General features: G+C 40.6%; 1 long non-coding RNA gene across 1 annotated transcript; it reads right to left on the bottom strand.

Annotated features, from left to right (window-relative positions):
* Positions 1-613: 613 nt before the first annotated feature.
* Positions 614-8,921, bottom strand: LOC132864578 (uncharacterized). Its single transcript, XR_009650231.1, has 4 exons — positions 8,839-8,921; positions 8,500-8,595; positions 8,265-8,398; positions 614-678 (listed from the first exon to the last, which is right to left on the bottom strand). It is a non-coding gene; the product is annotated as an uncharacterized LOC132864578 (long non-coding RNA).
* Positions 8,922-9,124: the final 203 nt, after the last annotated feature.

Here is a 9,124-nt window from a genome sequence, read left to right on the forward strand (position 1 = left end):
TCTCTTATAACATTCCTTATTTTAGCATTAAGAGCATACCGTTATTTGTTATTTTACTTATGTTGATGGAATCAAGATAATCAAGATGTAATTTACTGACTGACCACACATTCATGTGTTAAGAATTATTCATGTTAATTATTAAGAATTATTCAGATCCTTTCTGTGCAAACTTTGTGTGCCTTTGACCTTCTACAGTATCTATGTTTAACATTCCATACTATTCCAAGAATCAGACAAATATTAATTATAAGCCAAAACTCTGATATCTATCTGTACCTTACTGTCAGCAAAAATATGTTATTATATTATGATTGATTCAAGATCATTACACACTTCTACATAGACACACACCCATTACACACACACACACACACACACGAAGACAAAACATAAACATAGCAACACTATAAGACATTCCCACAAATGTTTTCATTCTGACGAAGCGAGCGAATAAACTGGCATGTGAACAACCCACACGTGTTCTCCTGTCCGTTTCTGAGCGATTGACTCATCCTCGGGCCCGAAGGGAAGGCATCAGCACGAAGGAATCGGGGTCTCTTTCTGGGTGAACCCAACACCGCCGCCGAGGGATTTCAGTCAGGCATGTTTGCTGTTGATCAGTGTGGTGCAGTGGTCCTTAAGCCTCCATATCACTGAGGCAAGTTACTGTTGAGACTTGGGGATGTGAAGGGGTGGCAAATGTTAATGAACATGGTAATGATAAAGTTTTACAGTTAGGTTTTATAGTTTGTCTGCACAGAGGCTTGACGAAGAGGTTTTTGAATCCCATCATTTGATCGGCTGTCAAAATGGTCTAACAAGTTTATGAAACAACAAATGAAGTTGCATTGGAAGCTGGCTTGTGCCCAGCAAACACAAAACGTTTATAAAATGTTTCATTTGGGTTGCATTAAGGTTAGGTTTTATTAAATGTTTATGAAACATTTATGAAACGTTGGTGAAAATTTAATAAAGTCATATTTGCTGACCCGTGGCACATTTTTTTTTCATCTCTTGGTATTTTTAGATATTAAGATGTCATAATGATTGTATTACAATTATCAAAATAATCAGTAAATGAGTAACATTTTATTGACGTTTTATAAACGTTCTCTTTAAAACGTTTCATTCACAACGTTTATGAAACGTTTATAAAACGTTATACATATTCGGAGACTTCTGGCTAAAACAGATAATATTAAAATTTCTACAATTAATTGTGTGATTATAAACACTACATGATGACATGTTTTTAAAAAATATCAAAAAACATGGGAATAATTTTATGGAAAATAAGTGATTGTATAAACGTTTAATAAACGTTGAAAAAAAAACCTTCGATCTAGCTAAATATTTTTTAGATGTAGATCTAGATAGATAGATAAATCATTAAATGTGTGGCTCTAGTCTCATAATTATCAAGTATGGATTGAATAATTTGGATAGATGACCATTCGTCGTTTTATATTTGCTAAAATACACGCCCTTTTGGCCCTAGCATTTTGTTCGCTGGTTCCCTGCGCCTGCGCGACCTACGTCTTTGCGCAGGCACAGGGACCGGAAGTAGCCCCATTTTGAGCCTGTTGCTGTTGGGACAAGCTCGAGAAGGCCGGGTCCACTTAGAAGTTATCTTAGAAAATCTCCTTCATCGAAGGCTCTGTGGGTGCAATCAGTTAAATTATTGAAATTAAGTGATCAATCTCGTTAAATCAGTCTCATTAAATTTTGAAGGTTAATAATTAAAATGAATCAATCCCATTGAATCGTTTAATTTGACTCGTTTGAATTGAATCATACCATAGAATCAGTCTCATTCAGTGAATCATTTAGTGAATCGTTCAATGAATCGTTTAGTGAATCATTTGGTGAATCATTCAATGAATCGTTTAGTGAATCATTTGGTGAATCGTTCAATGAATCGTTTAGTGAATCATTTGGTGAATCGTTCAATGAATCATTTAGTGAATCATTTAGGGAATTGTTCAATGAATCATTTAGGGAATCGTTCAATGAATCATACCATGAATCCTGGATAAATTACCAAACAGCTAGATTATGGTATATTTCCAAATTATTACGATCACTTACCATATTACATAACATACGCACCCTTTTTGAATTCTTTGAGAAGATTGGGGACTTCAGATATTGTTGTTCACAAATAAACACAGTTTGTTTAATAAATGACTTTATTATACAAAGATAAAAAAAATCAATATATACAAGCAGTGAGGTGTGTGTGTGTGTGTGTGTGTGTGAGAGAAGGACTTGACCATGTGTTTAGCCTCGTGTAGCTAACTACACGTGGTGGAGGCCTAGCTTGTTGGTAGCTAAACAAAAGAATGTTATCTAAACAGAACAAAGGATTAGCTCTGTGTTTAGCCTCATGTAGCTAACTACATGTGGTGGAGGCCTAGATTAGCGTTGTATTGCTAGTATGTGTTTGTGAAAGGCCCTATGGCCTAGCTAAAGTGTGTTTGTTAGGCCTGGTGAGGCCTACTGAGCATGTGTTGCTAAAGCCAAGGGTATTAGCCGTAGCTAACTAAAAGCTAGCTTGTGGATTTCTAGCTGAGGTGTGGTTTATCAGGCCTGATGGCCTGCTGAGCACATGGTAGGCCTTGATTAGCTTTGTGTTGCTAAGCAGACAAAGGGGAAGCTGTAGCTAACCCACTAGCTCATAACCATACTGAATCCACTGAAATCTTAATGAGATCAAGATGTATAATAATGAAATTATAATGTTAGTAAGAATAAAAGAGAAGAGAAGCATGCGCAGCCTATCTATTAAACAATTGAGAGAACATAGAACCAAAAATAAATCAACACGCTGCGTGTTCAACAGTGTAACAATAAACCTGGGTTTAAATTCACACTATTTCAATAAAAGCAAATTCCTAAGACTATCCTAATTATGCCCAAATTCCAAAATCTTACTTAATCCTGCCTTTAGCAAGATATGAAGAACTATTCGCCGGTGTAGTCTCGGGCCTCGCCGTGGGAGCACGTGAGCCGCTCGTGATGGAGGCGTAGAAACTTTCGGGTCCAGCGGAGCACTTGGGTGGTTCCCGTGGAAAGCAGAGGATTCTTGGTCCGAACCTCAGCGTTCGTGAGGAAAAGTCTCTGATCAGAATAAGATGCACAGCGCTTTGAGTTAAAAAGGATTCAATCGCTTCTTAACTTTTGACTGCCTGGGCTGCAGTCGTGACGTCACTTCTAATGCAAGTAAACCGGTTGTAACTCGGGTTGAGTTTAAAGATCGCGCACTTCTAATGCAAGTAAACACTATTTCAATAAAAGCAAATTCCTAAGACTATCCTAATTATGCCCAAATTCCAAAATCTTACTTAATCCTGCCTTTAGCAAGATATGAAGAACTATTCGCCGGTGTAGTCTCGGGCCTCGCCGTGGGAGCACGTGAGCCGCTCGTGATGGAGGCGTAGAAACTTTCGGGTCCAGCGGAGCACTTGGGTGGTTCCCGTGGAAAGCAGAGGATTCTTGGTCCGAACCTCAGCGTTCGTGAGGAAAAGTCTCTGATCAGAATAAGATGCACAGCGCTTTGAGTTAAAAAGGATTCAATCGCTTCTTAACTTTTGACTGCCTGGGCTGCAGTCGTGACGTCACTTCTAATGCAAGTAAACCGGTTGTAACTCGGGTTGAGTTTAAAGATCGCGTGACTCTAGAGTTTACCTTTGCCAAGGGTAAGAAAGAAAATCGCGCTGAGTGATGGATCTTGCAAGAAAGAAGACGTCTGTTTGGGTGGAGGGCGCCTCTTTATACGTCCAGATTCATCGGAAGCCAGCCGTGAGAGACAAAGATGGAAGCGTTGTCCCATTGTTTTATGTTTCCTTGTATGATGACGTAGATGATCCCGCCCACGCGTGACGTAGGTCACACGGAAGTGGACTGGGAATTGTAGTTCTGACACAAGATGGCGGCATGATACCTACAGTCCCCCTTTTGGTCTCAGGGGTATGACGGAGTCGTAGCACTGAGAGCACCGTATCGTATCATCGCCGTGTCCATAGTCCTTGAGGTAGACTTGTCCTGTGCAGTCCATGGTGTCCTGTGAAGACTGTAAACTTGTGAGTTCCAGTAAGACAGTTGGAGACAGAGGCATTTTGGGCATAATATAATCACTATGGGCATTTTGGGCATATAATCATTATCTAACTAACTAGATCAAAACCACATCAAAAAAATTAAACATGGAACATGAAACATGTAGTGTTCAATTTCTTATGCATAAAAAAAACAAGAAAAGAGAAGAAATGAAGGAAGGAAAGAAGTATTAGTGTTTGGGTTGGCAAACCTAATCTTCTGGGAAGGTGATAGCAGTGGGGGGTCTGGCTAGAAAGCGTGCGCTACTGCGGCTAGCTGTCGGGGACACAGACCATCTTATCTAGCTAGGCGTGTAGTGTTATGTATGGGTTGCCTGGGCAGACCCAGTGGATGTCTTTAGTGGGGTGCATATCTCTAAGTTTTGTGGATTCACAAAAGTGAGGATAGCACTGCCAAGACTCTATGCCAGGTGTATTTGTGATGAATACACACTAGTAATAATAGCGGATTTTAGTATTTTATCTACCATGTTATACTGAAGGGTTATTACTTCATTGGGTTGGTGAAGTCTGACCGGGGATGTTAGTGTACGCTTATGGTTGAGTGATGCGTACAAGCTAGGTGGACATGATGGGCCTGGCTGTCGTCCACCCCCTTTTGGAGTGAGGACTGTTCAAAAGGTTTGATTCGATTATCATGGAAATCGATATGAAAACGTTTGATTAGGCCTAGATGTCCTAATGTGATACGCGACGGGGAACGGTTTTCCCACGATCGAAAGGTCTCGACCAGGGTGGTAGGAACTTCTCTGAGATTCGGGCGTAGTAGGCTTTGTGTCCTTCTACTCTCGAATCGAGATTCTTTTGGGCACCTGTAAAGGTTGACTGTAGGTGGCATCGTAGGTCGGCGACATGTTGATGTGCGGTGTATGCAATCGCGACGCTCATGGCCTCTGGGTTGTATAGGAGATGCGGGGGAAGAACCGACTCTCGCCCAGTCATCATCCCAAAGGGTGTGACTTCAGTGGCGCAATGAGGGGTGGACCAAATGGCCCTTAGCACCAAGGGAAGTTTCACGTCCCAAATTTTACCATGGTTTGTGATATACTTTTGCAGCATGCTCACAATGGTTTGAATGGCTCGTTCAGCCTGACCAGAGAATTGAGGGTGGTACGCGATATGGAATTTCACCTCAACGCCTAATGTTCCACAGCACAGCCATTACACCAGCAGTGAAATGGGTGTCTGTGTCGATGGATAGAGGGAGATTTTTGCCACTAGGGGGAGTCGCGATGTCAGGTGTTTCGATACCGGACTCGGTGTGCAAAGACATGAACTGAAGTTCATCAGAAATTTGATCTCGCGTGGCGCTCGGTTGATCGGTGTTCGCACTAATCTCGTCGCAATGGGTTTATGCACATTTTGTGGGATCCAACGACTGTGGGACAGCTCGCAGCTTTGGCCTTCTCTTTTAACTTTTAACTGATTTTGCGCATTTGCTATGATTACGTTAACTTTAATGTTTTGGTTCTTAGTAGCAAGGCATCTTTAATAAATTTAGATAAATTTTTAATACTAGTATCTTTATCATTTTTGCTGTTCATGAGGGCTTTATATGTAAATGTGAATATTGTCTATATAAAAAAACTCTGCTCTCAAATCGGTTTTGTTGAACTTGCAAAGAGGAATGAAATAAACTTAAGTGCAATAACAAAAATGTGTTGTTATATTATAAGTTTAACAGGTATTAACATGGGTGGCACGGTGGTGTAGTGGTTAGAGCTGTCGCCTCACAGCAAGAAGGTCCTGCGTTCGAGCCCCGGGGCCGGCGAGGGCCTTTCTGTGTGGAGTTTGCATGTTGTCCACGTGGGTTTCCTCCGGGTGCTCCGGTTTCCCCCACAGTCCAAAGACATGCAGGTTAGGTTAACTGGTGACTCTAAATTGACCATAGGTGTGAATGGTTGTCTGTGTCTATGTGTCAGCCCTGTGATGACCTGGCGACTTGTCCAGTGTGTACCCCGCCTTTCGCCCGTAGTCAGCTGGGATAGGCTCCAGCTTGCCTGCGACCCTGTAGAAGGATAAAGCGGCTAGAGATAATGAGATGAGGTATTAACATGTTTCTAAAACATTAAAGAAAAGTTTTACTATTGTTTTTAAATGGTTTTAAGAAACGTTTATACAATGTTTTAAAAAACGTTTCTGAAACGTTTCCAGAATGTTGTATGATGGTTTCCAGAATGTTTTTCAAACATTTATATAACGTTTTTTCAAACGTTTATAAAACGAAAAAATTGTCCACAAATTTTCGTTTTATAAACGTTATTTTGTAATGTTTCTGAAATGTTAGCCAAACATTTATACAACGTTATATAAACATTTTTGTGTTTGCTGGGTGGTCGCCACAGTGTGGCTTTCTATAAGATTTTTTGGGATGGAACCAGTTGCAGGATTTCAATTACGTTTTGATGAGGCCACTGTAGAGGTCAGTGGCGGCTGGTAGTCTTTCAAACAGGGGAGGCTGGTCGGTTACGATATTTCCAGATTTTAAAAGAAAAAACACATCAATTTTGCCCATACTCTTGCCTCTGATCTGGCTGATTGTTGGCAGGGTCACAAACTGTGAAATAACAGGTTCTTTTGCCCCATTAGCCTACTGTCCAATATACATGATGGTGGTGTTGGGGGGGGGTATATTTTAACATTTTATATTTTAAAATTGTGGCATGTTGTTTAAAAATTGATCATTATTGAAAGCAGCTCTTTGTCAGGAACCTCAGCAGTAACAGCAGAGTGTTCTGGAATAGGCACAAGCACTGACCTTGGGGATCCAAACATAGAGCTGGGTGCCACACATTTCATTCAATGACACTTTCCCTATATTTTGCTTATTTTGACTGAGAAATGTTTTATTGACAATTTTGATAACCCTTCACTTTTAATCCAGGTCTGTAGTGTGAAATGTTCTCGGCTTTGTTCTTATTTAAAAATGTTTTCCAAATTGTAGCGGTGTTTAATTCATATCCAGAAAAATATATATTCCAATATAATATACTCAGCATAAACATTTTAAATAGATTCTATATTTTTGGCCCATCCATGACATATTACTAAAGTAGCCTATTTACTGTTGTTGATGTGGGTCACTTGCTGTTAGCCAATTCACTTTCTCGTACCAGGAGAGCTGAAAGGAACGAGTATTATTCCCTACCTTTTTCACCAAGTCAATTTGAGGCATTGGTCTACCCTGCTCTTTAATTTTAATTTTTTTCCTCGAAAGGAAGACTGGCAAATGGCTTCGCCAAAATTAAATCAGCAATGCTTGGCATCTGTGCGCAGCTTTCTTGCTAGCTGACTAGCCCCCTCAAGTTCAAGTTCAGTCACTCAAATAAACGGAACTAAGATAGCAAACTTGACAACACTATATTTACACTTTATTTACAATGAAAATATATACAAACTAAAAAAGCTGGTAGAAACCGTATGTAATGAATGAAATCAAAATGTAAGCTGATCTCTTACAATACACCACAGCACTTGCGAATCCGCATGAGACTGAACTGAAATTCACCGCTGCCTGTCTATAGTTGAAACGAGCTGTCAATCAAAGAAAATATCTGGCCACTTTCACCAATCACCAGTCTCCTCACGGAAACTGCCATGTCCCTCCCACTGTGAGGCTCGGAGTCCGTGGGCGGGCATTTTCGCAGTATTTGTCCAATAACTGTCTTGTATTTTGAGATTGACAAGCGCATAGCTCCCAAATGCTATTGAAGTCCACTGAGGCTGGGAGTCTGTGAGACTCCGTGGGTGGGCATTTTCGCAGTATTTGTCCAATAACTGTCTTGCATTTTGAGATTGACAAGCGCATAGCTCCCAAATGCCATTGAAATCCACTGAGGCTGGGCTGCATCGCGCTGTCACGGGGGGGAAAAACTCACACACACATTAGGTGAACTGGGGAAAGTTATAACGGAATGATTTCGCACTGTAGTTGGGTTGAGCACATATATTTCTATGATTCTGGATCTGAAATAGCAATGTTATAAGGTCAGCTATAACATAAGCCTAGCGCAATTCATCCTACACGATGTTTGTCATTTTTAGAGGAGGCTGAGCCTCCCTCGTTGTCTTAGAGCAATCGCCCGTGGTAGAGGTCTATTTCTAAGGACAACCTTATTCTTGGAATCTATGAAAGATACTTACGTTCAGTGTAAGTTGGCTCTTCTCTTGGTCTTGCAATTTTCAAAGGTAAAGGGGGAGGTCTTCTTAGGTGTTCAGGATCATCCTCCTCCTCAGATAGTGATGATGATGATGATGACTCTCTGAGCTGTCTTGGTCTATACATTTACAAAAATTTGCACTTTCTTCACATACAAGTATTTGATATACAGACAATATCTAATTTAATTTAAATCAAAGAAATGGGTTCACCTTTTACATTCTCTAACTGGATTCTTCTGCATTTCAACATCTGCATTTAAGTCTGATGTGATGCATGCTTTGTCCCACTTGGACTGGATAGTTTGAATGGAGTCTGTGAACAACATATCATTATAAGCCTATACCAGAGCAAAAAAAAACCCTAGCATTTAACAAAATTACTGTCTCTGCCATCATCTTCTCAAGCATCACCTCTGACAAAAAGGCTTTTTACAATGACTGGATACACAATTCCACTGAGGTGCTGTTTACAGATATTTGGATATCTATGAAAATTGAACTTTATGCGGTTGAGTTTTAGCATTGAGATGTAACAGTCTTTTGGATGCTTTATTACCTGATTCATACAGTACACGAGCGCGGAACTGCCTCCACCCTTTTGCTGGGTCTGGCATGACCCTCTTCTGAACTGCTCTTAGGATCTGAAATTGGTCCTTATATGGCGGCCACCATGCCAGGCCACCTGATAACCATTCCTTGGCCACCGGGCCGGTTTGGTTGTTGTCCTCAAACACAACAATCAAGTACATGCTGCACCTACTAGGAAACAGGACAGTAAAATGGTGGTAGTCCATTCACGGACATATCGCTAGTGTGTATACATGTTGCATCATACTTTGCTA

Source organism: Neoarius graeffei, chromosome 17, assembly GCF_027579695.1.
Source record: "Neoarius graeffei isolate fNeoGra1 chromosome 17, fNeoGra1.pri, whole genome shotgun sequence".
NCBI classification, from domain to species: Eukaryota; Metazoa; Chordata; class Actinopteri; order Siluriformes; family Ariidae; genus Neoarius; species Neoarius graeffei.